This window comes from Zonotrichia leucophrys, chromosome 4, assembly GCF_028769735.1.
Source record: "Zonotrichia leucophrys gambelii isolate GWCS_2022_RI chromosome 4, RI_Zleu_2.0, whole genome shotgun sequence".
Lineage (NCBI taxonomy): Eukaryota > Metazoa > Chordata > Aves > Passeriformes > Passerellidae > Zonotrichia > Zonotrichia leucophrys.
Window position 1 is genome coordinate 23,284,659 of NC_088173.1, and position 21,085 is coordinate 23,305,743.

The 21,085-nt window shown below is 35.5% G+C and overlaps 1 long non-coding RNA gene across 1 annotated transcript; it reads right to left on the minus strand.

Annotated features, from left to right (window-relative positions):
- Window positions 1-2,405: 2,405 nt before the first annotated feature.
- LOC135446661 (uncharacterized) lies at window positions 2,406-13,849 on the minus strand. The gene is made up of 4 exons (XR_010439862.1): window positions 13,610-13,849; window positions 13,117-13,283; window positions 8,028-8,093; window positions 2,406-2,638 (listed from the first exon to the last, which is right to left on the minus strand). It is a non-coding gene; the product is annotated as an uncharacterized LOC135446661 (long non-coding RNA).
- Window positions 13,850-21,085: the final 7,236 nt, after the last annotated feature.

The following is a 21,085-nucleotide window of genomic DNA, read 5'->3' on the forward strand; positions in this document are numbered from 1 at the left end:
ACATTTTAGTCATAAATCTGCATTTCCAGGGGCAGCATTAGACTCACTAAGAAGCAGTGGAATTGGTTTCTTTATCACTATGGTCCCTTTATGTTGTCTGTTCTCTGGAAATTGTTAACTCTGCATTGTTCATTAGTCACTCTTCTCCCTTGCCCAGCATTTGTGGGCAGTAAGATATGTAAGCACTTGCTACATGTACATAGATGTGACTTATCTAGTAAGTTGCACCTTGTTGAACACTGCAAGGCAGTGGTGTGTCATCTTCTGTACTAACACTCATGTTAACATTTTCTGTTTCCAAAGTTAAAATAGATCCACAAAAACCTAAAACATTTTGCTTTATCTAAGATCAAAATGTAATTATTTATTCTCTCATACATTAGTCCTCACTTTGATGGCAGATGGTTGTTACTTTTTTAACCGTCAATTTATTATTAGAAATTTTCTTACTTGCATATTCCTGGGCAGGGATCTCGCCTCACTTGTGCCTTATTCCAGGACTAAAAGGAAAATATTGTCTAGACATCTTGCTTTGATTTGTTTGAAATCCGTACAGAATAAGGGAACAAATTTTTCAGAGTAAAACTGAAACTATACTAACCACAACTTCATAAAAAGCAATGAAGATCTTGTCTCCTTAATTCATTTGGACACAATACCTCTACCATACCATTATTCCACATCCAACACTTTAAGTGATCCCAGCAATAAAGATTTAAGTTACTTGGATCCTGTTTTTTTCTTTTCAGCATGCCATAATTCCCACTGATTTCAAATTAATTGTTCAGTTCTCTCACTGTAGGGCAAACAGACAGATCACACTTAGGCACAATCATCCACATGGAGTCTGCAAGAGTTTCCATCACAGAAAGAACAAAGAAAGAACAAGAAAGAAGACAGTCATATTCAAGTATGTTAATAAATAAAATCCCAAGGAATTGGCATGAAACATGTCAGTCAATCAGAGTAGTTTGAGGCAACACAACCAGTATGATGCTAACAATAGGCAGAAAATACATATTTTAGCTAGGAATTGCACAAAGAATGACTTAGGGTTCTATTAGTATTCATGGAAAATGGTGGCATTCTTCATGAAGGACATGTTAGTTTTTGTTCTTTCATGTTGCTAAACCCATATCCTTTTCATGGGCTTTTATCCAAAATATATTGTCTTCATGCTTTTGACAAGTGGGATCAGAACATCTGCTTCTTTAGCCTTTTTATCACTGCCAGGAATTAGCCATACTCTGACTTTTTAATTGCCTCTGAGACTGGGTATTTGAGGCACCTAAAACGAAAAAGGCATCCTCTTGGAGCAAAATTTTATTTCCCTATTTTTATTCCATTTATGTTTTTTATATTTATCCAGTATTTCAACTGAAATATTGGAAGAGGCCTAGCTTATGACTTTCACTGTGAGTTTTTTTAACTATTAACACAAATTTGAGTTTTGAAGTATTTTGTATATACAGCAGATAGAGAAAAAAGTCCTAGAATATTGTTTCAAATATTAAAGGCTTCAAATATTAAAGCCTTTTTCCTACTCACAGGACAGAGGTTCAAGAGAAATAGAGAATATGGATATGTTTTAAGTTCCATTATGAATTCTAATTTTTGCATCAAGGTGACTGGCTGCACAGAATCATAGAATTTACTGAGTTGGAAGGGGCCCACAAGGATCACTGTGTGCAACTCCTGCCCCTGCACAGGATGGCCCCAAGAGTGACACCATGAGCCTGAGAGGATTGTCTGAAAGATTCTTGAACACTGGCAGTGGCCACTTATGTGCTGTGCCCACTTTCCTGGGGAGCTGCTCCAGTTCCCAAGCAGTCTTTGGGTGAAGAACCTTTTCCTGATATCCAACCTAAACCTGCCCTGACAGAACTGCAGGCCATTTCCTCACCTGGTCACCACAGAGAAGAGGTCAGTGCCTGTTCTTTTGCATTTCTTTGCTGAAGACCTCAATGAGGCCTCTCCTCAGTCTCCCCTTCTCCAGGCTGAACAGACCAAGTGATCTCAGCCTCCCCTCATACAGCAAAGGAAGGGTTGGTCTCTGATGGCACATTTCTATGCATTACATGCTGGAAGTTACTGTTCTGAAGTGACTACTTTTTAAGGAAGAATATTTTTCATATAACTTTTCCATATGCTACTGTATAAAGATGGAGAAAATGAGAATCAAAGACACAATCCAAAAGCAGAGGGGGGGGAAAAGTGCCTATGGCAATATAAAAAGGAGAAAAGCAAGATGTTCATACTATTAATTTGCAACTTACTAGAGGGGAGGTGGGAGATGAAAGACAAAATAAAAAACGAAAAGAAGGAAGACCTATAATGTCTTGATGTCTGAAAATCCCACTAAGAAAAGAAGAAACCCACAAAAGACTAAGCAGGAAATTATTTATTTCAAAATCTGCTAACAGCACTGTTACTGTAGCAAACACTGATGACTGGCTGAACACTCTCCTCAGAGAGTTATGCCTTTGTTTTTGCTAATATATTTATAAATTGTGTCAGAAAATGGGTAAATAATTTTGCAGGGAAATCCTCTTGATTTTTGAAAGTGATCATCTCTGATCTCCTTCTTGTCCTTTTCTACTTATATCCACTTCTAGTCCCCATCTTTACATGTTTTACTCTGAAATAAAAATGTAAAAAAAGTGTCTGTCAGATCTTACCTTAAATGAAAATCTAGAGATGTAAGATTTAGCAGGCAGATGAAGATTTTAACATAAATCTGTTTAATTAAACACAAGAAATGAGAGAAAAAAGTACTTACTGTTGTTTGTATTTTATTTAAGCATTTGTGGAAGAACAAATCTCTACTCAAAATATTGTGCATCTATAATTGATTGAACTTGCCACAATTAACAGGAATATCTTTTGCAACTCTCTAAGAAGAAAGTTTTATTATGAGACCACTTTAGCACTGACATTTATTCCCAGGCTCATGGCATCCAAATGTTAGATAAACACTGCTCCACAAAAAGGAATCTGAACAATTTGTTCACACTCCAAATGACTTTGTTGACTTAGGTAGGAGCTTGTCACTAACATTTAACAAAACTGCATGCCTGTTTTTAAAAGCTGACAAAGGCCACTTCTTTTCATATGCAAAGCCTGAGTGTTTTTTCCAGTTACCTGAAAGCTGCACTTTTGCAGAATACAACAGTGGGTTTTGGCTCATCTCCTTTCAAACCTTATCAAAACCATTTATATTTGAACAGTAATGGATGATGTGCTCATGCTTTACCAGGTATTTTCATTACTTTATGACAGCCAAGGCTCCAGGAAAAAAAAATCCAAATATGATTAATGATACAGCAGATTCCTGTAATAGTGGTAAAATATGCAGCCATCTAAAAAGGCACAGAAACAGTTTTGCAATGATGAACTGCCAAGGAGATTAATTCCTCTAGAACACTTGCTCTGTGCCACATGTGATTCTCACAGTCGCATAAGAAATTCCTTCGATGCTAGCAGGAGTCAGTCACTGCTCTGTGTACAATCCATTCCCTTGTAAACAAGCCCTTCTCTCTGCAGACATGCCTGCATGGTCACTGTGTGAAGATGAATGACTTAGCTCAGGCTTTGAACAGTCTTACATGGCTGCCAGAAGAAAACTGGCTCCTATCCCAGTCTCTTGAAATATACATGAAGTCACTTGCAGATTGTGTGTATTTGAGCTTATAGATGTACCTCAACTCCTTCTTTGTCAAGTCAAAGTGCCACCAAATCAATAGTGTCAGCTTCTGCCACAAGCCTACCACTGCAGAATGCTGAGGAACTTCATTTATGCAAACTTCATTCCGTTAGATGTAATAATCTATTGAAAGGGACTTCAGGGTACCAAGTCCGTGAGTTCCAAACCCAGCACCTGAAGAACTTTAGAAATTTCTTTGTGAGAAAATGTCCACTTCTATTTTAATTTTGTATTCCACATACTAGTAATAACACCATAAAATTTCCCAAAAAGGAGGTCTGGAAATAATCATTGTTTTCAAAACACACTCAGAATACAAAATGTCAATTAAATGTGTAAAGTACTAAATAGCATCAATAGTATTAAAAGGTATGCTATTTTCTTCTTTCCAGTCATCTTCTGAGGATACAAGACACAAACTGTGAGCTTGAAAACTTTCAATTTGAAAAACAAAATTTTTTCTGTAGAATAAATGGAAATATACCCATAAGGGCTGAAATGACAACAAGAACAGCAATTTATAGCATGCAAAAACTCCATATGCAGATGTTTTCAGTGCCAAAAGGCTGAGTTTGGTTTAAATGAACATAAACAGTTTGATTTTCATTGCAAGTCACAAGTTTTCCTAGTTCACGCTTTATTCCCCCAGTGGAGATTAATGCAGACAAATTCTTTATTTCACATTGACATTTTCTACTGTCATACAGAGATATCACACCCCTGGGTACCTATGACCTTTCTCACATTATGAAGAGAAAGGAATACATGGAACTTTTTATAATGAGTTCAAAAGCAGCATAATATAGACACCAATGAGAACAATGCTCTTGGCAAACAGGAATAATGAAGGAATCATCTAACATGGAAACTTCACTACATGCACTCAGAGCAGAGGCAGAAAAAACCTCAAAGACCAAGTTATACCTGACTTACAGATGGGTACATAAGTACCAAGATTACACAAAAGAGGAAACACACGATCTCCTGACTGAAAACTGCAATAAGTCATCAGAGCAACTCACACAGCTCACAACCTCCTGCTTGTCAATCTCTCCCCAAAGGCACTACAGATAATGACAGGCTGCAATGTGAGTAAATATTTCTGCCACCTTCCTGCCACCTTGAACAGGGGATGACAGCCCCCTTCACATGGCTACACATCATCTTGCCATGGCACCAACATCCCTATCATCTTGTGCTTCAAAATCACTCAAGGACTGCCCAAAGGACTCTATGACGCCTGTCTTAGTAAAAGATTTTAAAAAACTAAATCCCTACTTCCTTCTTCAAGGTATTATGACTTTATTGGCTGCTTAGCATCAGACCCCTACCAGCTATAATATTTTAATATATGACTGCTGGTAACACAGTAAAACAAGAAGAAAGCCATATGAATGTTGTCTATGGGCATCCTACAGATTAAAGGAAACTGGTTCATGAGTTGGTCCCAAGCATTATTATATTTGTGTAGTAAAGACAGAGGATATTGCAGTGGCATTCTCCAACTATCAGAGAAACATTAGACTATTTGCTTTTAGTGCAATACACATACAGTACAATAAATACCTTTACCAAAAAGCACTAGAGCAACTTGTGTGGAAAATTCCTTGTGATATCATTACAACCCACACGTTAAATTTAATGACAAATTCAGTTGCATCCAAAGTAAACCTAATCAACAGAACTTAAGAAAGGTATAAATTACTGGACATGTCATAGTATCACAGACAATACAAGCTGCTCCCAACTATAGAAGACACTCTGTATTTAAATATTTTTTACTATTTCTTTTGCTTAGTACCTGAGTTTGTTCAACTTAACTGGGAGCTGTATGAGAAACAAGAAAACTTAGTCTAGTAACATCACAAGGATCATTCAGATTCAGAAACTTAGAGAGCAGCAAATAGTTTAATACGGAGTTTAAGGACAAACAATATCTTTTTTTTATTTACATTACTTCCTTTGTTTTCAGAAAAGTATGCACAGAACATCTGCTAGGAGCATAAAGGGCTGTAAACCTTTCTATGGAGTCAGGCCTTCTGTGACAAATCAGCGCAGTACCTCTAAGAGGCATATAATCAGAAATCACAGATTAAGCTTCACTCTCACACTGAATGGAAAATGTCTGCAGAGCTAAAGGAGAACAAGGGTCAGTAGGTCTCTGTGAATTAGAAAGACCAGGCAGCATTGTTACATCAGCTAACTAAGAGAAAATTTCCCTGCAAAGATGAATGCTAAGAAGATTTGAAGTCATTAAAGGAAGCGCTCTTGCTCATGCTAGACTTAAAACTGCAGATTCATTCAGTTTGTAGTGGTCCATAATACCAGCCATACAGGTCAGCAGCTGAATAACCTGGTGTGGCTGCCACACACAGTGACTGCAAATGCAGTCAGAGAGACACCAAATATTCCATCACATAACTTGAGTATTGACCACTGCAAAGACTCTCAAGACACACTGTCCCTGTTTATTGGGTTATGATTCAGACTCACCTTCTGTAGCAACTGTAGATCTAAATACTGGATTTTATATCCCACTTGGAATTCATAGATATGCCCATTAAAGGAGAACTTTTTATTAAAAACTTCACAATTTCGACATCTGAATGAAGTTCATTATTCCAACACTTAAGGCAGTGACTGAATTTAAACCCTGAGATTAATTTTCAGTTAATTGCACAGATATTAAGAGTGATCACAATAAGGCTGGCGGCTCTTACTATTTTGAGAACTCAAGATAAGTAACTACTAAGTCTTATTTCAGCAATGTTTGAAAACTATTTTCATGTTAAATGAAAATTCAATACCATACTGAATAGCAATATCATTCATAATACAATAGAATGCAGAATTTCAGCTAAGTGTCCTGAACATCACAAAACCTATTTTTAAACCCCTGTTTTCAACTTCTGTGCATTTTAAAAAGCTTTGAGGAATACAGATATTCAAAAACATAGTTATCCTAGGCAATTATGGAAATGATGTTAGCACTATGGAAGCATAATATTTCCATTCATCTCTTCCACTTTCATAGAACCATGGAAGAAGAAACATGTTTCATTTTCACGCTGAATGTGCTGTCTACACAATGAGCTTCATTCATTAATTTTCAGAAGAATATTTTCATGTCTGATAAGTAGCATTTCTGGGCCAATTTTACAGCTGTGTGTCAGACAGAAACAATAAAAAGGCAAGTTCACACTGGATTATTATCCAATCTGATCACACGTTCAAGAATCAAACATCCATAAATGATGTGATCTTTTGCAATTACAAATATTATGTGATTTCTGTTGTTATATATTAATATTGTTAAATATTTTCAAAATCAAATGTAATCCATCATTCTTTTTTTTTTCCTCTAAGTCCATTCATCTGCAACGTCAACGGAGATCAGCTACTCCCTTTGTATGTCGGTTTGTGCCAAACTTTTATTCTCTTGAGTGTGTTTTCTTTTTCACACACCACCATAAAATTTTGTTTGGAATGTACTAGAAATGCTACTATAATTTGGATAGTAATTAGAAAATTCCTCCTCATAAGATTTATGTTATTACCTGAAATGGATGTTCTATAGCAGGAGATCATCTGTTTTGCAAAATGTCTATTATGCATCTTGTACTGGATTTCCCATCATTCAATGTCTTTAAGATGCTGATGATGTGTGAAATTACATATACAAGTGTGCTAAAGATATCTGTCAACATCTAAAAAGCCTCAGATGTACCAGGAGCCAAATTTAGGAACCAAGCTCAGTAAAATATTCTGTTTATCTAAAGGGATTTTAAAAGAAAATTTTGCTAAACCTATTTACTTCTTTACACTCTGCTAAGAGAATTTAGTATTTATTACCTTCATTTTATTTTTCCCCATAGAACTCAGCAACATAGATCCTCCTTCCTTCCTGCAAAATCTGTCATTACATTATGGATTCTATAGATCCATCTCTGTATCTGTGTCATATATTTATTTTAATAAATAAATATATGTGATCCAGGAAAAGAACCACTGCTCCCAGCTGTATTCAAGCAGTACCAAGTACTCTCCTTACACTGGAACAAACTCCCTTTTATTCTAGAAACATGACAAAAGGGTAGCAGTACCACTCCTCTGCCCCACTCTTGCAAAATAACAACGCCACTTTTGAAACAGGGACTGATGAAAAGACAGTTATTAAAGAAACTGAGGTCTAAGGCATGTAATTCAGTCCCCATGACTTAACAAACAGTCATGCCCCAAGTGAACACAGTAATAACCTATGTACGACACCACATTTAAAAGAATTACAAATTTAGTGCAGAATGAGAGAAAGAAAAATGAGTACCTTGCAGATGACATGGCAGGCTGAGACAATGAAAAGCTGAGATTCTTGGAATAGTATCTTTAACCCCTGAAAAATAGCAACAACGCAGTCAGCTATTAGCGCTCCATCATCCTGTATCCATCCATAAACATGGCACACGCTGACACAGCATACACAGGAGCTTTGGCACAACTTGCACAGATATATCCTTGCTTCTAGAAAGGCCATTCATTTATTTACACAGGAGACCCCCATTCCAGATTGACAAATAAAATAGGTGCTTTTCAAATCAGCCTAATGATTTGTTCACCCCTGATATGCAAAATTTTGTCCTCAGTGGTAAATAATACTTTATCAAGATGCCCAATTATTCTTTCTGTTTAGCAGGCAAATGGGAATTAGTTCAAAGTCATACTACTAATTCTCTGTATAAATAATTTGGTACACATGTTTAAACTGTCCATGATGGGCTTCTGCGTAAGCAAGGACACACACACCAATACATACAAAATTCAAAACCAACACAGATTTTTCTATTTTCCAGACATCAAGACGAAGTAGAAGTTAAATTACTGCCTGAATACATGTAGTCACACAATTAAATGGGTGCAAATAACACTCTGTAAGGTTATAAATAGCAAAAAATATTGGTTTTTAAAATGTTTATAACAGCAAAAAGTGAAGTTACATAATAGACTTTGAAAACGGGGTACAAAGATTTTAGAATAAGAAAATCACTATAGAAGTTACAGTCTTATATGTATCTGAGAAAGAAAAATCCAGTTTAAGCCTTACTGCCAATGGACAGAGAATTAAGTGTAGCATCATAAAGCACATGATAAGCCATTTCCTTCTGTTAATTCTGTATTCCAACCTATCTTATTGGGATCCTTCCAGAGGGTAATTGTAGACTGCAATACCAAGATGGGAAGAAAAGGTTGACAGTTAGCTTTCAGTACTATTGTACTGTCTCAGTCTATCACAATAGACCCCAGTTTGGTTTACCACTGTTTATCTGCATTTATTCATAAACAATAGAATGGAAGTATAAACACATTCAATGCTATATTACAAAGAGCTTCTAGTGAGAAAGAGACAAGTTTTGTTATTGTCATGTTTAAACATCAGGCATTGAAATAGACTTTTAATTTTTCTTTGAATTGTAACACAGGTAGAGGAAAAAGACTTTACCAAGATATAAATCCAGAATCACCCATTATTTCTGAGACACACTGAAAATGCGTTACCTCTCTGAAATATCCTTACCAGTACTGAATCTCTGCTGGACTTAAAATCAAAACTTGCAAATAACTTTCCCTGGGAAACAGACAGAGGTGAGGAAACATCTTAGAAAAAAATCTTGAGAAAGAGGCAGATGACCAAGCCAGCAGAAACACTGTGCCAGATGCACAAAGAGAGTGAACACCTAATTTTCAGAGTAGTTCTCAAATACATAACTTAGATTTTACAAAACCATACTCAGATACCACTTTTCTTGAGGCAGCCAGGATTCTGAGTACATTAACTGGAAATGATGTTTCACTTGTATTTTGCATAATTCTGGCACCTTTAACATAGAAGACAGTAAGGTTCATTATGTCTTTTGACCGAGGAGCTACGTACATATCTCATGAAAAGAGCCTTGATAACCGGGCTATAACCTAGCCCTGGAACAAGGCACTCTCCTATGAAAATTGCTTCTCAAAGTACAGAATAATTATAGGCTAAATAAAGAAAAGGCAGAAATATCTCTACAAGCTGGTAACCAGAGCACTCAATATGGAATGGAGAGACTTGAATTCAATATTTTCAATGGCTATTATTTATTCTACATTCTCATATATTCTACACTCTCAAGAATTCCTTACTGACAGATCCAAAGTCAGCTACTTTAACATATGCTTACAGAACTAGTCAGAGATTCATTCTGGGGTGAAACTATGAGAATTTAATAAAAAGGATTCAGTCCTACCTAAGTATGATCTTTAATCATCTACATTCTTTTAAATCAGCCCATCTATTTTACACTCCTGTCTCAGGTTAGAGGTCCATATTTATCTACAACAATCACAGAGAGGGCCTAAAGACTTGTTAAACAGTCATGGTTAACTTCCAGATCAATAAAATACAGCAAGAATCCTACTCAGAGGAGTTCAGGTTCTCAAGACTGAGTAGAACTTCAGTTCTGAAAATCAGCAGTAGTGACTAATTTCTCCCTGGTTTCAATAACAACACTTAGTGAGAAATGAGGCAGGTTTACTTTTAGCTCAAGTCTGAAATAGCATTGTCAGTAAGAATCTATTGACTTAAACAGGCTTTGGAAAGAAATGTAATACCAGAAAAAAACATAGTCATTGGTCAACCTCAACTACTTGACTGGTTTGTTATGCAATTATTTTATGGTCAAAATGCTGAGATCTGGGGCTCATATAATGTTAATAAGCCAAAATACACAATGTATAGTGAATCAGAAAAGCAAATGTGTGCAATCTGTCCTTCTCAAATGTTTGGTGCTTGTGAGAGACAGGGATGTTGATGGTGGCAGGCTCAAATATTTAGCCATCTGTGGAGGTGGCAGGGTGCTTTGCTGGGACCAGGTTTGCAACCCCAGACAGGCAGGAGGGCAGGTTTTGAGGACGTAGTGGCAAAGCCGCTGATGTCCATAAGACAAAGGGGTGAACACTTGCCACCAGAGGCTCTGGGGTTTGAGCCAGATAACGGAAATGGATGATGATAAGCAGATCCTGCAAGGTGGGATAGTGCTTTTTGATCACTCCAGTGCCCTCCCCCCAATCCAGCCTGGGAAATGTCACATCCATATGGGACATTCACATTCACACACGTTACCTGAGAACGTTCATCCTTTCTCACTGGGCACAGCTGGCTCAACTGCACTGGTGTAAGAGGCAGCTTCATGTCTTAGAAAGGCTCCTAAACCATCAGAGACCCCCAAAGAACCCCCCAGACTCACTTCTGGGGCCTTCCAGCAGAGGACTGTGCATGATCCACAGTGTTGAAACAGACAGAGTAAAACTTCCACCCAGGGCAGGCAGTGGGGTGTTTCCCATCTAACCTCAGGTTATTTTAACTAATTGTGCCTCGTGTTTCATGGAATTTCCCCACTCCTGGTGGATCAAGAATGCAACCATCACTTTGGAAAACAGATATTGAATCTGCAATGATCAAGTTTCATCTCTGGATCAACAGGTGGTAATGTCTTTCTATTCTTATCCTTTCTCTTTTTTCACCCCCATACATTTTCTGAAGTGTTATTTTTTATTCCTTTATATTGATGCATTTCTGTAGATAATAACATCCAAAATGGCTACACACCTGCTTTCCATTGCAACAAAACTGTACTAAAGTAAACCATATATATATATATTTGTTTATAAACATCAGTCATTCAGCGTTATTTTGTTCCAAGGGAAACCTAAAGGGTTAGAAGAGCCCCCTGAGGAAGCTAAAAAAAGAACCTAAGTTACCCTCACTGACAGGGATGGATTGTAACAGTGCTCTGTTCAGAAACCTCTCCAGTGTTTAAAAGTTTATTAAATTAAATATAATGAAACAAACGGAAACCTGTTATGCTTCACTAATTAACAGGAAATGTCAAAATTAAGTGCGGTAATTACTTGAAATTTTGTGATTGTTTATTTGCCCATTTCAAATTACTTTTAAGGAAATAATAAGTTCAAGTGCAAGGTAGATTGCCTCTTGGAGAGGAATCTCACTTTAAATGCCAGTGACTTCATTCAAGATGCATAAAAAGGACACAAGGTTTTCATGGGAAAATGATAGGCATTTTTCCTTCTATTTCTAACTAGCTTTTGAAACAATACAATGAAAAAGGTATTAAAAATGTATTTTAAATCTTCAAAAGGACTGAAGAGTTGTACATGTAGCTTCTGAAGAGATTTACATTGGATGCTTCCATCTTTTTCAAGTCTTTTAAATACTTGAGACTCTCTCTAAAACATTTCTGTTGCTAGAGCCATAGGCAGAGATCCTTCTAGGGTGTCATAAATTTGAAGTCTTAAAAAGAGATGATTTGGAGCTATTTCCCAAACCTGATTTCAATCATAGTAGTACTAAAATATGATTCCATGACATTGGCTGACAATATTTAACATTTCTACTGCTAAAATGGTTCAACATAGACAGTTATGAAATCATTTACATATTATCTTGTATATCTCTTAATAGTAGCATGGAGAATACAGATGAGAAGAAAATGAAACAGAAACTGTGAGCTTGAGTTGTCAGTAGGTATTATCAAATCACCTGTTATCTCTGTGATTGACAACCTCAGCTCCTTTGGTCTTCCGTTCTACAGGTACTGATTTGCAGTGTTACCAAGTGATTTTAGGAAGCATGTAAGGTAAATACACTAGACAGTATACACAGAGGAAAAAAAAAAAAAGTGTGTATAGTATTGGTCTAGTATTAAAAACCTTTCCACAAAGAGGTTATCAAGAAAAAGAAAAGTATACAAAAGTTTCAGCCCTGCGCAAAGCATCATAACTCTAATGAGTTTTTTGCACCATTTATTGAAACCTCAGAAAAATTAAGCACAGCAGGGATCTCTGTTGTCATTAGTTACAAGACTAGGATACCACACAGTAGCAGTAATACCATGAGCTTTAAAGTGACCACATTGTTACAGCAAAATACCACCTGGTATTTTCCCCTGTTTTTCCATAAATGATATTTATACATGAGCTGCTCTAATAATCTATTCACAAAAGGTGAAAACACTAAGCAGATGTGGGTCAAAATGAATTGCTTATATGGCATGTCTATGTTTCAGACAGGCAAATTAAAGTTTAGTAGAAGAAGAAAAGCACAGCAGAAGAAAAAATCACAAACAGAACAAACAAACAAACAAAGACAAGACTTTACCATCAACCAGAACATATAAGTTGTGTATCTAGAAAAAAGGTACAAGATTAAGGTTTTGGAATCATAACTTGGAGATCTCAAAACAGCAGAGACTGCTTAGAAAATCTTCTGACCACAAGATACACACCACTAAAGACACATGCCACTAAACAAGACAAAGCTTTTATGAAGGAGTGAAAAAGGAAATTGTAACTTTTTAATTCCTCACCTGGATATGCACTTAATAATATCAAAAGCTGAGATTCACATAAGCCATACCTCCATTCCCATTAACAACTGCAGTATTAGTAAGGGTTACATTTCTTTTTTTAAAAAAGCAGTGTTCTGTAGCTGCTGCATTACTCACACCAACAGAACTAGTTCTGTTAAGTTTACCTAGAAAAAAACAGCACAGGGATAAATACATGGCTGAGTATCACAAGACCTAAGTTTCAGTCATCGATGTGACAAACAGGTGGTGTTAGGCAAGGTCACTTGGATTAATTTTTATTCTCTTCAAGTATTAAAACTTTCTGATGGCTATCTCTCTGAATAAAGAGTCAAATATATGAAAGAACCTAAAAATACAACCTAAAAATGACATAAAGTTACAAATTATTACAAATTGTTTCAAATACTACAAATGCCATAAAGTAAACTTCAGACACTACAGACATGGGTTTTTTCCTGCACAGTTAAATCATTTACAAATAGATTCTTACCTATAAACATAACAACGTCTTTGAATATCATTCAAACTAAGTGATGGATAAGTGAGGTTTTCAACTGCTGCAGTGCCCACTTAGGCAAAATAAATTCTCCTTCCCTATCCCTTCAGAATCTTGTGAGGTTTTTTCTCCTTTCACAGTTTTTCCATTTCTCTCTAGACACTGTAAGGCATTATATCTAAAGTTTTATAAAGGGGAAGTCTCTCCAGATAACAGGGAATTGCTTCTGCGAGAAGTGGCATTCACTCCCCAACCCACTCTCTGTTAAATTGGCTCAGCAACCTTGTGAAATTTCACCTTAAAAGGACAATTAATCCTTTGACCCAATACAGCTGAGCCCTTAATCCATACCATATCACTTCAGGAACTCAACTACATTGAACTGTTCAATGAACTGTGATCTTAGTCTTTCTTCATTATAACTCCTTTTCAGTTAATTTACTGTGAAATATTTGGACAGATTGTTACAATTGTCTACCTTCTACTATTGGGAGATTTTTCTGCTTCTCTATGAATGACTTCTTATATTCATAGTTATTTACACAGTAAATTTTACCTGTATTTTACCTGTGCCTTTAAATTTCTTTTTTTTATATTCTGCCTATAATTGTAACAAAATCACTTGTTTTAATTTTTACACTGGTTTTAGTTTAAATGCTGAGAATGAATTATTGATTTAGTAAGCTATGTAAATTCAAGCTAAGTTCTAAACATTTGGACTCACATATTTGGGGCATTTTTGTTTAACATTGACCCTCAAGCAGCAGCAAGTAAAAGTAAATTTACTCCAGAATAAAATTAGTATATTCCTAGCAGTATCAGAAACCAAAACATTTTACTGGGACTAGAACAAAACAAAACAAAACAAAAAAAAACCAAAAACCCCAAACAAAAACAAAAACCCCAAAAAGACCCCAAACAAAAACAAAAAATAACCCCCCCCAAAAAAAAAAAAACAACAAAAGAACAAGAACAACAACAAAAAATCCACACACATAAAAAAAACCAAAACCAAACAAACAAACCCACCAAAATAAAAGAATAAATAATTTCATCATGTTTTAGCCCACATGTGGATCTCTTGCATTAATAATGCATGAATTTATTTATCACAACACTATTGAGACTTCTGGCCATATCACCTCACTTGAATGAATGTGACAACTCCTGCATGTGTCTCAGCCTTGGAGGTTTCTTGCTTCACTTCATTTTCAGTGGTAGCCATAAGACAAGGGAGTATAAATAACAAAGTAGTATTCTTTACAGACACATCTCTGAGCTATTCTTGAATACTGAAAGACAAGTAACTTAGTTGTCCTGGCTCCTATTGTTTTAGGAAGAACTGTTGCTAAATCTTTTGATATGGGATAAGTCAGACCTGTTTAGTGAAGAACTACTGCCATCTACTTATCTTTTCTAATGTCACTTTACCATTTCTCATGTTATTTAGATCACACTAAGCTGCACTGCACTAAAGACATTGATGGGGAATTTCTTTTTTTTTTTGCTTATATGATCTTGGCATGAAATTGTTATAGTAGGTAAGTCTGTATTAATCTTTTCTGTGGATAATGACCAGGCAGAGTGAGCAGTTCTAATAAATTCTATCAGTGAAGCAATGCTTTTGTACTATTAAGCATCTTGCTTCAGTGATTAGTGTCAAACCAGGTCTGTATTTCTCACTTCAATAAATAACTAAGGGAAAGACATAAGATAGAAACATAGAATAATTGATTATTTTCTCAGAGGAGAGAAGTAACCTTTGGAAAATTGAGAGGGTCTGTGTGGTTCTGCATACTTATTAATGAACAATCATTAATTGAATCACTAGAAATGAGAGTAAATATTATGTTCAAAAAGTAGCCTATGATACAAAGTATTCAAATTGGTCAAGACAAAGTATACTGATTTTTAACAAGTAAGAAAACAAATTAAATTTTTTAATAGTTTTTAAATCACTTTTAATGGTCATTGATAAGAAAGAGTTTTCTGTTCTTATACCCAGAACGCATTCACTTTCAATAAAACATAATACAATCAGAACTTTACATTTCTGAACTTAGACTCAAGCTATCACTTCATTTTTCCATTTCAAACTCTACCTTTTAGGATGCAATGCTGTGGCCCTGTGTACTAGGGAGTGCTTCAGTTGTTTAGAGCTAATGGCAGTGATGATAGGATTGAGTATTTATAGACCAACAAGGCAGAAATACTGGTGGGAGTCTATTATAGACAATTTATAACCTTTGGAAGAAGAGACAGACATCTTAGGAAGACTCCAAGTACCTTGTGAGGTCATGTAGGTAGAAAATTAGAAGGGGAAAACCCCTACTAGGACTTAATCTGGTTACTGCCATAAAATACAATAAAATGTTTCTATAAATACATTAGCAACAAAAGGAGGGCTAAGGAAAATCTCCATCCTTTACTGGATGCAGGGGGAAACACAGTGACAAAAAAAAAGCTACTTAATGCCTTATTTACCTCAGTTTTAACAGCAGAACAAATTTCACTTTTCTAGCTACTTCTGCTAGACATGGCTTGACTTTCCCACAGCTTCAAAAAAAGCATGATGCAGAAGGATTGAGAAATTTAGACAAAGTGACAAAAAAAGAAGAAAAAATGACTGTGATAAATCAGTACCTAGCAAAGCAAAATGGTGACTAAATCACATAACTAAGGCAAACCATTTGTGAAATGTTGGGATGGAAGAAAAGAAGCTATCATGTACAGTGTATGTGTGTCACATTGGCTGGGTCAAAATGATTAATTGTAGGAATGCTGAAACTATGAGAATATAGTGTCTGGGAGAAAAGTCTTTCCCTAGCTGTATAGTCTTCATTCATTCTCTTCTTTACTCCATTATCTCTGCTGTCCCATGTCCGAGATGTATCAAGGCAGTAGAGACTCACCCATGGGCGAGGTCATGAGGAACATTTTAAGACCAGGCACAAAAACAAGCACAGGGGAATGAGTTTTCTGGTGAACCACACAATCTAGAGATAGTAAGAATGCTCTGTTTACTAAAAAGGTGTTCTGGTATCACTCCTTCCCAAAGCAGCAGACAGTTACATTTTATGACCTAGATGTGCATATTACTCTACTTGCAGTGACATTTATTTCCATCTGCTGTTTTATTATTCATTGCTTCAACTGTGTTATCATAAGTTGTTTGTGGACTATTAAGCAGGACAAAACTGGGTAAGAGAGGCACTATTACCTAGCATAGCTGGGTTTATGAGGAGGAAACAGTGTGATTTGGAGATTATATGCATGTTCAGATTCTAGTGTGCTGTTCTAAATTCTCACAGAAAAACAGTCATAGAGAAATTTCTTTATGGGTTTCAGAAGCAGGGGAGAAATCAATAAGTAGGAAATGACATCTGAAATGGCACATTCTCAAGACCTGCAATGTCTGCTGTACAGATCCTGAAGTGTATTCTAAAATCAAGTAATGCTGCCTTCCTGTGCAATCTGTGAATAATTTGTGATATACATTGAACCTATTTATATATAAAGATCTTTCGGAGTAGAGAGAATTGTTTGTACTGAAGTACTTCAATATGTTTATTGCTGAAAACATAGCATATGCAATAGCAACAAAACTGGGAGGTATCTCTAAATAAAATAGTAGAGTAGCTGTATAATGAATTTTATTTTGGTATCAATGTTCTTTTATTCTAATATTATTTTGAATTAACAGTGTATATATTGTCAGAAATGGGCATTTCAAAGTACACTGTCAGTAGTACTAGCTTATCTTTCATAAAAGCCACTGGCAAAACCTTAACAATTTTTGTGGTAGCAGTACCATAACAACAGCTCTGAGATAAATCCTGTTTTCTGAACCACTCTCCCTTTTATTCCGTTTGTTAATAGTGCTTCTTTGTTTTCTCTTGGTTTATATTGAAGCACTCACTGATGAAATATAGCAACTTTATTTAGAAGTCTCTCAGTTAATTTGTCAAAGAAAATTATCCAGGAATCATAGCAGATAGGAATTAAAGCACTTGTTTTGTCCTCAGCTGTGCCTGAAGACAGAAATCAACTTGACAAATCTACAGGCAATCACTTCTTGAAGGTTTCCAAAGTGGAAAATCCAAACTTTATAGGCAATTTATTTCAGTTCTTTATTATCTTCACCCTTAGCGAGTTTCCAATAATATGTAGTAGAAAACTTCCTTGCTGAAAACTGAACTGTATAATTCTTGCCTGATCTTACCTCACTATGATGAATAGTCCCCCTCAATTTTCCTGCTGCCTTTTTTCTCTTCTCTTTATATTAAATAAACCCAATTGACTTAGCTTTTCCTTCTAGGAAGAACTCTAATAATTTCACTGAAATGTTTTCCCTTTTTAAGGGAAAGGTGTAGTCTATTGTTGCAGTATATTCTGTATCTCTGGCCAGGTTAGACAGAGGTTATATGTCTCATCATATGAAATTCACCTATCTCTAATTTGAAGAATTGATTCTAAAATACTGTGCATACAATGGGTCTACCCATGCTCAAAGTAATCCTACACATTCTCAGTGACTGAATGGCACTGATAAAACTATAAAGTAAAATCCTTTCTCTTACATCAAAACTGAGACATCACATGGTTCAGTAAGAAATTCCAACAGTGGTTTACATTCCAATATATTGATGATTATCAACTTGATCTGCAGTTTACATGTACACTTCTGATTCTCATAGTTTAGAAGTGCAAATACTATCAGTCTGACATCTATATTTCAGTAGCTACATATAATTCTAAGTGTCCTACTATAAAATATGTAAAAAACAGAAGTAGAAGGGAATATTAAGCTCTGCATGCTGATAGGCTCCTCTTCTGTTACTACAGAAACCACAGTGCTCCTCAAAATAGGCAAGGTACTTCACCCTCCAGTCAGATAACATTTAAAATTTTCTTTTAGCTTTTTGCTAGTTGGATAACAAAAACTCAACTTTCAAACAAAATTAAGCTCATATGTGTTGCAAAGTATCTGAAATACAGAATAAATTTCCACTATAACGACAGCTTCTAAAAAGGGAAAAATGAATGGCATCTGAATGGTAAGGCTTTTAAAATTTAATTTACTGGTTCAAACTGGTTGGAGAAAAGATATTTTATTTCACAACAAACTCATAATTTTGGAATTTCTTCCTGATATATTTTTCAAGTTTGTATCAATCCATCTGTTTTAGAACAGGAACTTTTTGTACTTAGTCATTAAAATAACCCATCCCTAAGATATCTCCTCGAATTTGGGGCAAAATCTTGTAGAAATACCTGGTTGGAATTCTGGAGCTGAAATGTAATGTCCTCTGTCTTTGGATGGATCAAACTTCAAATTTCCTTCCACCATGGAAGAGGGATTCAGATACAATGTTATTTGATATAATTCTAAACCATATAATCAACTTATCCAAAATATTTACCAGTTGATAAATAAAGTTCTTCAAAAACTCCTAAAAGAATATTGCATCCAATTAGAACCAATGGTTAATGAACTACACATTTATTCAATTTTAAGAGATTTAAAACATAATTCTTTAGTTATTGATTGCCAACAAAAAAGCAATTTATGCCATTTCTTTTCAAAATTAAGAGTTAGCTTTGACTGGGGAAGGCCATTTTACATCCTGAGTAAGATGGAGATTTGATGTATTCTGGTTCATTTTTTTCATTAAAAGAAAGATGAAGAATATGCTAATGAGTCTAGTGGCAAGCAAGCAATATATGATTGCTCAGTCACGATGTATGAAGAACAGGATAAAGATAGATGTTTGCAGAGAATTACCAACATATATAAATCAATCTAAAACAAATGCACTCCTAATCACTGATAAAATATTTAAGGTGCCCACATTCATTCAGCTCTTCTAAGCATTTATTTTCTAAGATAGCAGCAAGAGCTAATTAAAATGCTTTGGGTTTATTTTCTTCTTTTTGTTTTTGTACCAGTCCTGCAAACAGAGGTATCTACACCATTCTTACATGGCCCATCTTTTTCAAGTTTTACAAATATTTAGCAGCAAATAAAGATTACAAAACTCTATTCTCACTGCTTTCTCCTCTTTATGACAGGTAAATTAAAAGCCAGAAACAGGTTCTTTAATGGCTTCTAAAGGGCTCTGTTTGATCATATCTGCTCCTAATCCTGTCTCTCAGTGGCAAAAGTACCTCTGCCTTCAGTAAGGGCAGCACTAGGTCAGTCTTGAGCTCCTGGGCAAATTTCATTCTGTCATACCAAGCAAACTGGATGTAAGCAGCAGGCAGGCAGACTGCTCCTGAATTTTATATAGGAAATTGGCCTGAGTTATTCTTATGTATGGGATGAGCCTTTTGGAGATAGAAAGAAACAAAAGTAAAATTTCATTAAAAGAGAATTTTTCCAAGGTTGGAATTTTGGATATTTTTGTTTATATTTTATATTTAATCCACTCAAGATGAAATAAAATTGGTAGTTGTTAAAAATTCAACCAAAAATATACTCAATTTATTGAGGCTATTCAAATCTGTGGACAAAATTCTCAAACTCATCCTGATACTGTAAGCTCAGATATCTGGTCTCACACCATGCTTGTTAGGCAGTCACATCCTAAAATGCAAACCTTACTCTGGACTGCACAACCTTTTGATTTATTTTAGACACAGAAGAGAGAGTTTTGTTTGGCTTGGACTGCTCATGCTGTAGTTTAGCCCTTGCCTTTACAGCCAACTTCAATCTACAAAGCCTTACTGCCAACCAGTCAAGGGGTGAAGTTGATTGAAATTCCATGCAGCCACCACTAGTGAGAAACAGCAAGTGGAGGAAAAAAGCTGATCAGTAAGAAATATTGAAACATTTCAAGGAGAACTGTTTTTCTAGAAATGACACCACATATGTGAGCACACTATTAAAAAAACAAGGCTATTAATTGATAAAGATGGTTTTGCCTTTTGGAGAGTTGCTGGTTTTTCACTACATCATTTCATGCCTGAGGAAAAATCAGAGTGAAAGAAATTGCAAAGACACTAATTAAATATTGTCAAGCCTTAGACAGAAAATTTTTAAAAGCTAACTCAGGACACAACTAGCATAATGCAGACAAAAACCAAGGGATTAGAATTCTTTAAGATGAAGAATGTCAAAGAAAACAATAAAATAATACAACAAAAATCAACAAAAAATCCCAATAAAAATCAGCCAGATGTAGAACTTAAGAGAACAGGAGTTGGATATTTACACTTACCTTATATCAAACATTTAATATTCAACAGTTTAAAGTATATTTATAATAGATAAAAGCACTTTTTCTGGTGCTAAAAGAAATTCTTAGGATTGTTGAAATTATTTAGTCCTCAACCCTAGCATTTATAAGTAATCTAAGCATGTTTACAGTTTATAAAATATGCTCCAGTATGTTTTTTTTCCTAAAGTAATATACAATTGAGCAGGAAGGAAATAAGCATTATGTAAACCAAAGCTAAAGATTATAACTT